The 8,166-nt window shown below is 48.1% G+C and overlaps 1 pseudogene; it reads right to left on the bottom strand.

Annotated features, from left to right (window-relative positions):
- Window positions 1-667: 667 nt before the first annotated feature.
- Window positions 668-7,858, bottom strand: LOC135536966 (myosin-11-like; annotated as a pseudogene).
- Window positions 7,859-8,166: the final 308 nt, after the last annotated feature.

Genomic DNA, 8,166 nt, shown 5'->3' with positions numbered 1-8,166 from the left:
TTGTACACTAGAGGTTACACTCACAGCTCCAGTGTATTGTAGTGTATCATATTGTATTGTACACTAGAGCTAACACTCACAGATCCAGTGTATTGTAGTGTATCATATTGTATTGTACACTAGAGGTTACACTCACAGCTCCAGTGTATTGTAGTGTATCATATTGTATTGTACACTAGAGTGAACACTCACAGCTCCAGTGTATCATATTGTATTGTACACTAGAGTGAACACTCACAGCTCCAGTGTATCATATTGTATTGTACACTAGAGTGAACACTCACAGCTCCAGTGTATTGTAGTGTATCATATTGTATTGTACACTAGAGTGAACACTCACAGCTCCAGTGTATCATATTGTATTGTACACTAGAGTGAACACTCACAGCTCCAGTGTATCATATTGTATTGTACACTAGAGTGAACACTCACAGCTCCAGTGTATCATATTGTATTGTACACTAGAGCGAACACTCACAGCTCCAGTGTATCATATTGTATTGTACACTAGAGTGAACACTCACAGCTCCAGTGTATCATATTGTATTGTACACTAGAGTGAACACTCACAGCTCCGGTGTATCATATTGTATTGTACACTAGAGCGAACACTCACAGCTCCAGTGTATAGTAGTGTATCATATTGTACACTAGAGTGAACACTCACAGCTCCAGTGTCCTTCTTGCTGCCCTTGTGAGAGGAAGCCACCACTGCCAGATACTGGATCACCTTCTTCGTGTTCTCCGTCTTCCCTGCACCAGACTCACCTCTGGTGGGGTAGAGAGTAGAGAGACAGGGGTTAGAGAGAGAGACAGGGGGTTAGGGAGGAGAAGGACAGGGTCCAGACTTACCTCTGTCTAATTCAGAAGTGTCAGATAGAAACTTATGGCTAAACTCAGATTGACATTTCAGAACCATAGGGTTCTATCTGCAGATGCACCCCCCAAAAAAAAAAATATTTACAAATGTCTCAATATTTTGATACTCTGCACTTTAGGTACCTTTAAGGTGACGACCTTAATTCGTTATGAAAGAAGAATTCCCTATGCTCTTAGAAAACAGGTGCTATCTAGAACCTAAAAGGGTTCTTCTGCTGTCACCAATAGGAGTACTATTTGAAGAACCTTTTGAAGAACCCTTTTTGGTTCCCAGGTAGAACCCTTTGGTTCCATGTGAAACCCTTTCCACAGAGGGTTCTAAATGAAACTCAAAAGGGTTCGACCTGGAACCAAAAAGGGTTCTACCTGGAACCAAAAAGGGTTCTACCTGGAACCAAAAAGGGTTCTAACTGGAACCAAAAAAGGGTTCTACCTGGAACCAAAAAGGTTCTACCTGGAACCAAAAAGGGTTCTACCTGGAAGCCAAAAGGGTTCTACCTGGAACCCAAAAGGGTTCTACCTGGAACCAAAAAGGGTTCTACCTGGAACCAAAAAGGGTTCTCATATGGGGACAGCGGAAGAACCCTTGGAACCCTTTATTCTAACAGTGAACAAAATAATTGTGAGATGTGAAAACGTTGATGCTCCAAATCTCAGAACGTTGCTTAGCTCAGGTAGACCCTGATAGACCCAAGGGATAAGGTGACATTTGGGACGCATCCCTGGTACAAGGGGCAACAAGGTCATGTGTTGGAAAAAACACAATTTGTGTTTGAGGTTTGGACTCACGTGCACAGAATTGACTGGTCCTCACGCTCTGTGGAGAAAGACAGAGAGAAAGGGAGGTATGGAGGGGGGAGAAAGGGAAGGGAGGGGAGGGAGAGGAGGGAGGGAGGGAGGGAGAGGGAGGGAGGGGAGAGGAGGGAGGGAGAAAGGGAGAGAGAAGGAGAGGGAGGGAGGAGAAAGGGGAGAGGAGAGGGAGAAAGGGAGAGAGGGAGAGGAGAGGGAGGGAGAAAGGGAGAGAGAGGAGGGGAGGGGGAGGGAGAAAGGGAGAGAGGGGGAGAGGAGGGAGGGAGAAAGGGAGAGAGAGGAGGGGGGAGGGAGGGAGAAAGGGGGGGAGAGAGGAGGGGAGGGAGAGAGAGGAGGGGAGGGAGGGAGAAAGGGAGAGAGGGGAGAGGAGGGGGAGGGAGAGAAAGGGAGAGAGAGGAGGGGGAGGGAGGGAGAAAGGGAGAGAGAGGAGGAGGGAGAAGAAAAGGGAGGGAGGGAGAAAGGAGAGAGGGAGAGGGAGGGAGGGAGAAAGGGAGAGAGAGGAGGGGGGAGGGAGGGAGAAAGGGAGAGAGAGGGAGGGGAGGGGAGAGAGAGGGAGGGAGGGAGGGAGAAGGGAGAGGGGAGGGAGGGAGGGAGAAAGGAGAGGGGAGGGGAGGGAGGGAGAAAGGAGAGAGAGGAGGGAGGGAGAAAGGGAGAGGGGGAGAGGAGGGAGGGAGAAGGGAGAGAGGAGGGAGGAGAAGGGAGAGAGGAGAGGGAGAGGGAGAGGGAGGGAGAAAGGGAGAGAGGGGAGAGGGAGGGAGGGAGAAAGGGAGAGAAGAGGGAGGGAGGGAGAAGGGAGAGAGAGGGAGGGAGGGAGAAAAGGAGGGGAGAGGAGGGAGGGAGAGGGAAGGAGAGGAGGGGAGAGGGAGGTAGAAAGGGAGAGAGGGGAGAGGAGGGAGGGAGAAAGGGAGAGAGAAGAGGGAGGGAGAAAGGGAGAGAGAAGAGGGGAGGGAGGGAGAAAGGGAGAGAGAGGAGGAAGGGAGAAAGGGAGAGAGGGGAGAGGAGGGAGGGAGAGAGGGGAGAGGAGGGAGGGAGAAAGGGAGAGGGAGAGGGAGGGAGGGGAGAAAGGGAGAGAGGGGAGAAAGAAGAAGGGAGAGGGGGGAGGAGGGGAGGGAGGGGGAGAGGAGGGGGAGAAAGGGGAGAGGGGAGAGGGAGGGGGAGAGGAGAGGGAGGGAGAAAGGGAAGGGAGGGGAGGAGGGAGGAGGGAGAAGGAGAGAGGGAGATGAGGGAGGGAGAAAGGGAGAGGGAGACGAGGAGAAAGGGAGAGGGAGGGGAGGAAGGGGGAGGGAGAAAGGGAGGGGAGAGGGGAGAGGAGGGAGGGAGAGGAGGGAGGAGAGGGAGAGGGAGGGGAGAGAGGGAGGGGAGGGAGGGAGGGAGAAAGGGAGAGAGAGGGAGAGGAGGGAGGGAGAAAGGGGAGAGGAGGGAGAGGAGAGAGGGAGGGGGAGAAAGGGAGGGAGAGGGAGAAGGAGGGAGGGAGAAAGGGAGAGAGGGGAGGAGGAGAAAGGGAGAGGAGGGAGGGAGGGGAGAGGAGGAGGGAGAGAAGGAGGAGGGAGGGAGAGATGAGAGGGAGGAGGGGGAGAGAGATGGGTTGGGCAGGACAGTTGAAGCCAAGCTGAACACACCAAACATGAACTCAAGGTGCTCTGTTCACTCACACATAGAGGAAAGACTGGAGGCAGGAATAGCTTCCTAAATCTTCCTAAATCTATTTCTGCACCAGATTAACTTCTCTGTCACTCAACATTGGCTAAAAATAGCAGGGGGTGGAGAGGAGCTACTGGAGGAAGGTAACCTTGGTAACCTGCTCCATGTATGGGTATTTTGAAACACACACATACACCTACACACACCTTATCACACACAACAACACACAGACAGACTGAAGGTAACCTTGGTAACCTGCTCCATGTCTGGGTATTTTAAAACACACACACACACATACACCTACACACTTTATCACACACAACAACACACACAGACAGACTGAAGGTAACCTTGAAGTAACCTGCTCCATGTCTGGGTATTTTGAAAACACACACATACATACACTGACACACACCTTATCACACACAACTTAACACACACAGACAGACTGAAGGTAACCTTGGTAACCTGCTCCATGTCTGGGTATTTTTAGAAACACACACACATACATACACTGACACACACCTTATCACACAACTTAACACACACAGACAGACTCCATGTCTGGATATTTTTTGGAATCACCTCCTTCCGATGGCAGGAAACTGGACCAGTAGGATTTGGGTTCTGTCTGAAATTGTATCCTATTCCCTAAATAATGCACTACTTTTGGGTTCCATGTCGTACACTCTGTGGAAAGGGTTCTACATGGAACCCCAAATAGTTCTGTCTGTTTAATCGCTATCCTGTTGCCTAGTCACTTTACCATTACCTATATGTACAGATCTACAGTTGAAGCTCGGAAGTTTACATACACCTTAGCCAAATACATTTAAATTCAGTTTTCACAATTCCTGACATTTAATCCTCAGTAAAATGTCCCTGTCTTAGGTCAGTTAGGATCCCCACTTTATTTTAAGAATGTGAAATGTCAGAATAATAGTAGAGAGAATTATTTATTTCAGCTTTTATTTATTTCATCACATTCCCAGTGGGTCAGAAGTTTACATACACTCAATTAGTGTTTGGTAGCATTGTCTTTAAATGGTTTAACTTGGGTCAAACATTTCACGTAGCCTTCCACAAGCCTTACCACAATAAATTGTGTGAATTTTGACCCATTCCTCCTGACAGAGCTGGTGTAACTGAGTCTTTGTAGGCCTCCTTGCTCGCACACACTTTTTCAGTTCTGCCCACAAATGTTCTATGGGATTGAGGTCAGGGCTTTGTGATGACAACTCCAATACCTTGACTTTGTTGTCCTTAAGCCGTTTTGCCACAACTTTGGAAGCATGCTTGGGGTCATTGTCCATTTGGAAGACCCATTTTGCGAACAAACTTTAACTTCCTGACTGATGTCTTGAGATGCTGCTTCAATATATCCTATATCCTTTTTGTTTCATCAGACCAGAGGACATTTCTCCAAAAAGTGAGATCTTTGTGCCCATGTGCAATTGCAAACTGGTGGTTTTGAAGCAGTGGCTTCTTCCTTGCTGAGCGGCTTTCAGGTTATGTCGATATAAGACTTGTTTTTACTGTGTATATATATATACTTTTGTACCTGTTTCCGCCAGCATCTTCACAAGGTCCTTTGCTGTTGTTCTGGGATTGATTTGCACTTTTCGCACCAAAGTACGCTCATCTCTAGGAGACAGAACACGTCTCCTTCCCTGAGCAGTATGACGGCTGCGTGGTCCCATGGTGTTTATACTTGCGGACTATTGTTTGTACAGATGAACGTGGTACCTTAAGGCATTTGGAAATTGCTCCCAAGGATGACCAGACTTGTGGAGGTCTACAATTCTTTTTCTGAAGTCTTGGCTGATTTCTTTTGATTTTCCCATGATGTCAGACAAAGAGGCACTGAGTTTGAAGGTAGGCCTTGAAATACATCCACAGGTACACCTCCAATTGACTCAAATGATGTCAATTAGCCTATCAGAAGCTTCTAAAGCCATGACTTCATTTTCTGGAATTTTCCAAGCTGTTTAAAGGCAGTAAACTTAGTGTATGTAAACTACTGACCCACTGGAATTGTGATACAGTGAATTATAAGTGAAATAATCTGTCTGTAAACAATTGTTGAAAAATTACACACACACACACACACACACACACACACACACACACACACACACACACACACCTGTCTGTCTGTCTGTCTGTCTGTCTGTCTGTCTGTCTGTCTGTCTGTCTGTCTGTCTGTCTGCCTCTCTCTCTCTCTTCTCTCTCTCTCTCTCTTCTCACTCTCTCTCTTCTCTCACTCTCTCTCTGTGTCCCTCTCTCTGTGTCCCTCTCTCTCTGTGTCCCTCTCTCTCTCTGTGTCCCTCTCTCTCTCTGTGTCCCTCTCTCTGTGTCCCTCTCTCTCTGTGTCCCTCTCTCTCTGTGTCCCTCTCTCCTTTACCTTGCATCATGTTCCTGTAAGCGTTATCAGTGATGGAGTAGATATGAGGAGGAACCTCGTGGCGTTTCTTCCCCTTATAAATCTGAATGATCTTCTGAGTAGATAGGAAGCATCTTATAGGGGTTCACCACCACACAGAACAGACCTGAATACGTCTGGAGAGGAGGGAGAGGAGGGGAAGGAGAAGAGGAGAAGAGGGGAGGGGAGAGGAGGTGAAGGAAGAGGATGGAGGAAGAGGAGAGGAGGAGGGAGGATGGAGGAAGAGGAGAGGAGGAGGGGAGGAGGAAGAGAGGAGGAGGAGGTGAGAGGAGAAAGAGGGGGAGGAGAGGGGCAAGAGGAGGAAGAGAGCAGGGGAGAAAAAGGAGGAAGAGGAAGAAGAGGAAGATGATGAAGAGGAGGAGGAAAGGTTAGGATCAACATACAGTTAAAACCAAGTCATCATTTTTGTTCCGTACACATGATAAAAACTTCAGCACAAATTGCTCATTGACATCGTGTGTGTGTGTGTGTGTGGATATACGGATATTGTCTATACACTTGTATGCGTTTCCTGCAGTCACATGACCAAATCACCTCCAGTGGCCTCCTGGGTGGAATGTTATTCATATTATGGATCCTTTTATAAACACTAGTCATAAAAACACGCTGAGAATTCTGTGTTTCTTCGTCAAACGGTTTTGTTAGATTCCAGTCATCTGTGATGTATATCTGCTAAATGACTTAAATGTAAATGTATATTAAGTGTACTGGGATACAAAACTCAACATTGAATACATTTCAACTCTGTATCAGACATGGTACAGGGGTCTTCTTTGATTTCAGCCCATAACCATGTGTGTGAGGTGTATGCCTTTTGTTTCAATGTAGCTTTGGTAGACTACCCAGAAACACTGTGTGATGCTGATTTAGCCCACTGCAGTACAAAGTGAACAAATAAGTGCTATCCAGAACCTAAAATGGATCTTCGGCTGTCCCCATAGGAGAACCCTTTGAATAACATTTTTTGGGTTCCAGGTAGAACCCTTTGGGTTCCATATAGGACCCTTTTGGTTCCAGGGAGAACCCTTTGGGTTCCATATAGGACTCTTTTTTGGTTCCAGGAGAACCCTTTTGGGTTCCATATAGGACCCTTTTGGTTCCAGGGAGAACCCTTTTGGGTTCCATATAGGACCCTTTCCAGAGGTTTCTACATGGGACCCCAAAGGCTTCTCCTATGGGGACTGAAGAACCCTGTAGGAACCCATTTGTTGTCAGAGTGTACTCACATAGATGAGGCTGGAGAAGTACCTCTCTTGAGGTTGTGGAGGACAGAGGCCTCGTTGAGACAGGTTAGAGCTGCCATGTCCTCCACCTTACTGAACTTAGGAGGGTTCATCTTCTGGATGTCATCCTTGTTGACTGTCGCTTTCCTACCGTTAGCCAACTCTACCAGCACCTGGAGAGGAGGAGAGAGGAGGAGGAAGAGGAGAAGGAGAAAGAGGAGGAAAAATATGAAGAGGAGAAGGAGGAAGAGGAGGATGAAGATCAGGAGCAGGAGGAAAAGGAAGAAGAGGAGGGAAATGAGGAGGAAGAGGATGAGGAGGAAGATGAGTAGGTGGAGGAAGAGGAGGAGGAGAAAGAGGAGGAGAAGGAGGAAGAGGATGAAAAAGATGAAGAGGAGGAGAAGGAGGAAGAGGAGGAAAATGAGGAGGATGAAGAGGAAGAGGAGGAGAAGGAGGAAGAGGTGGAAAATGAGGAGGATGAGGAGGAAGATGAGGAGGTGGAGGATGAGGAGGAGGAAGAAGAAGATAAGGAAGAAGAGGAGGAGGAAGATTACTGGGGCCCTGGTGAAAAGTAGTGTACAATATAGGGAATAGGGTGCAATTTGGGGTGTAACAGCCTTACATCGTCTCCCTTCTCCTCCTTGATGCTGGCGGCCTCAAACCCCTCCTTCTCTGACGGGATCCACACCATCTTCTTGGCCGACCAATCAGCCTGCCCCACACCACTGTTCCTGAAGTCGTCGTCCTGTCGCAGGAACTTGCTGTCGTCAGAGGCGGAGTCGGCAGCCATCTTGGGAAGGTCGTCGGTGACAGGAAGGTCGTCTATGATTGGAGGATCAGTGATTGGAGGGTCGGTCTCAAAGCTGAGGGAGAGGGAGAGAAAGAGAGAGAGGAAAATGGAGAGATGAGAAGGAGAGATATAGGAAGAGAGGAGGTGAAGGAGAGATATAGGAAGAGAGGAGGAGAAGGAGAGATATAGGAAGAGGGGGAGATATGAAGAGAGGAGGAGAGATATAGGAAGAGGGGGAGATATGAAGAGAGGAGGAGAGAGAGATGAAGAGAGGAGGTGAAGGAGAGATATAGGAAGAGGGGGAGATATGAAGAGAGGAGGAGAGATATAGGAAGAGGGGGAGATATGAAGAGAGGAGGAGAGATATAGGAAGAGAGGAG

This window comes from Oncorhynchus masou, unplaced genomic scaffold (genome assembly GCF_036934945.1).
Source record: "Oncorhynchus masou masou isolate Uvic2021 unplaced genomic scaffold, UVic_Omas_1.1 unplaced_scaffold_6893, whole genome shotgun sequence".
Taxonomy (NCBI): Eukaryota; Metazoa; Chordata; class Actinopteri; order Salmoniformes; family Salmonidae; genus Oncorhynchus; species Oncorhynchus masou.
This window is presented reverse-complemented; position numbering and strand designations above follow the sequence as displayed.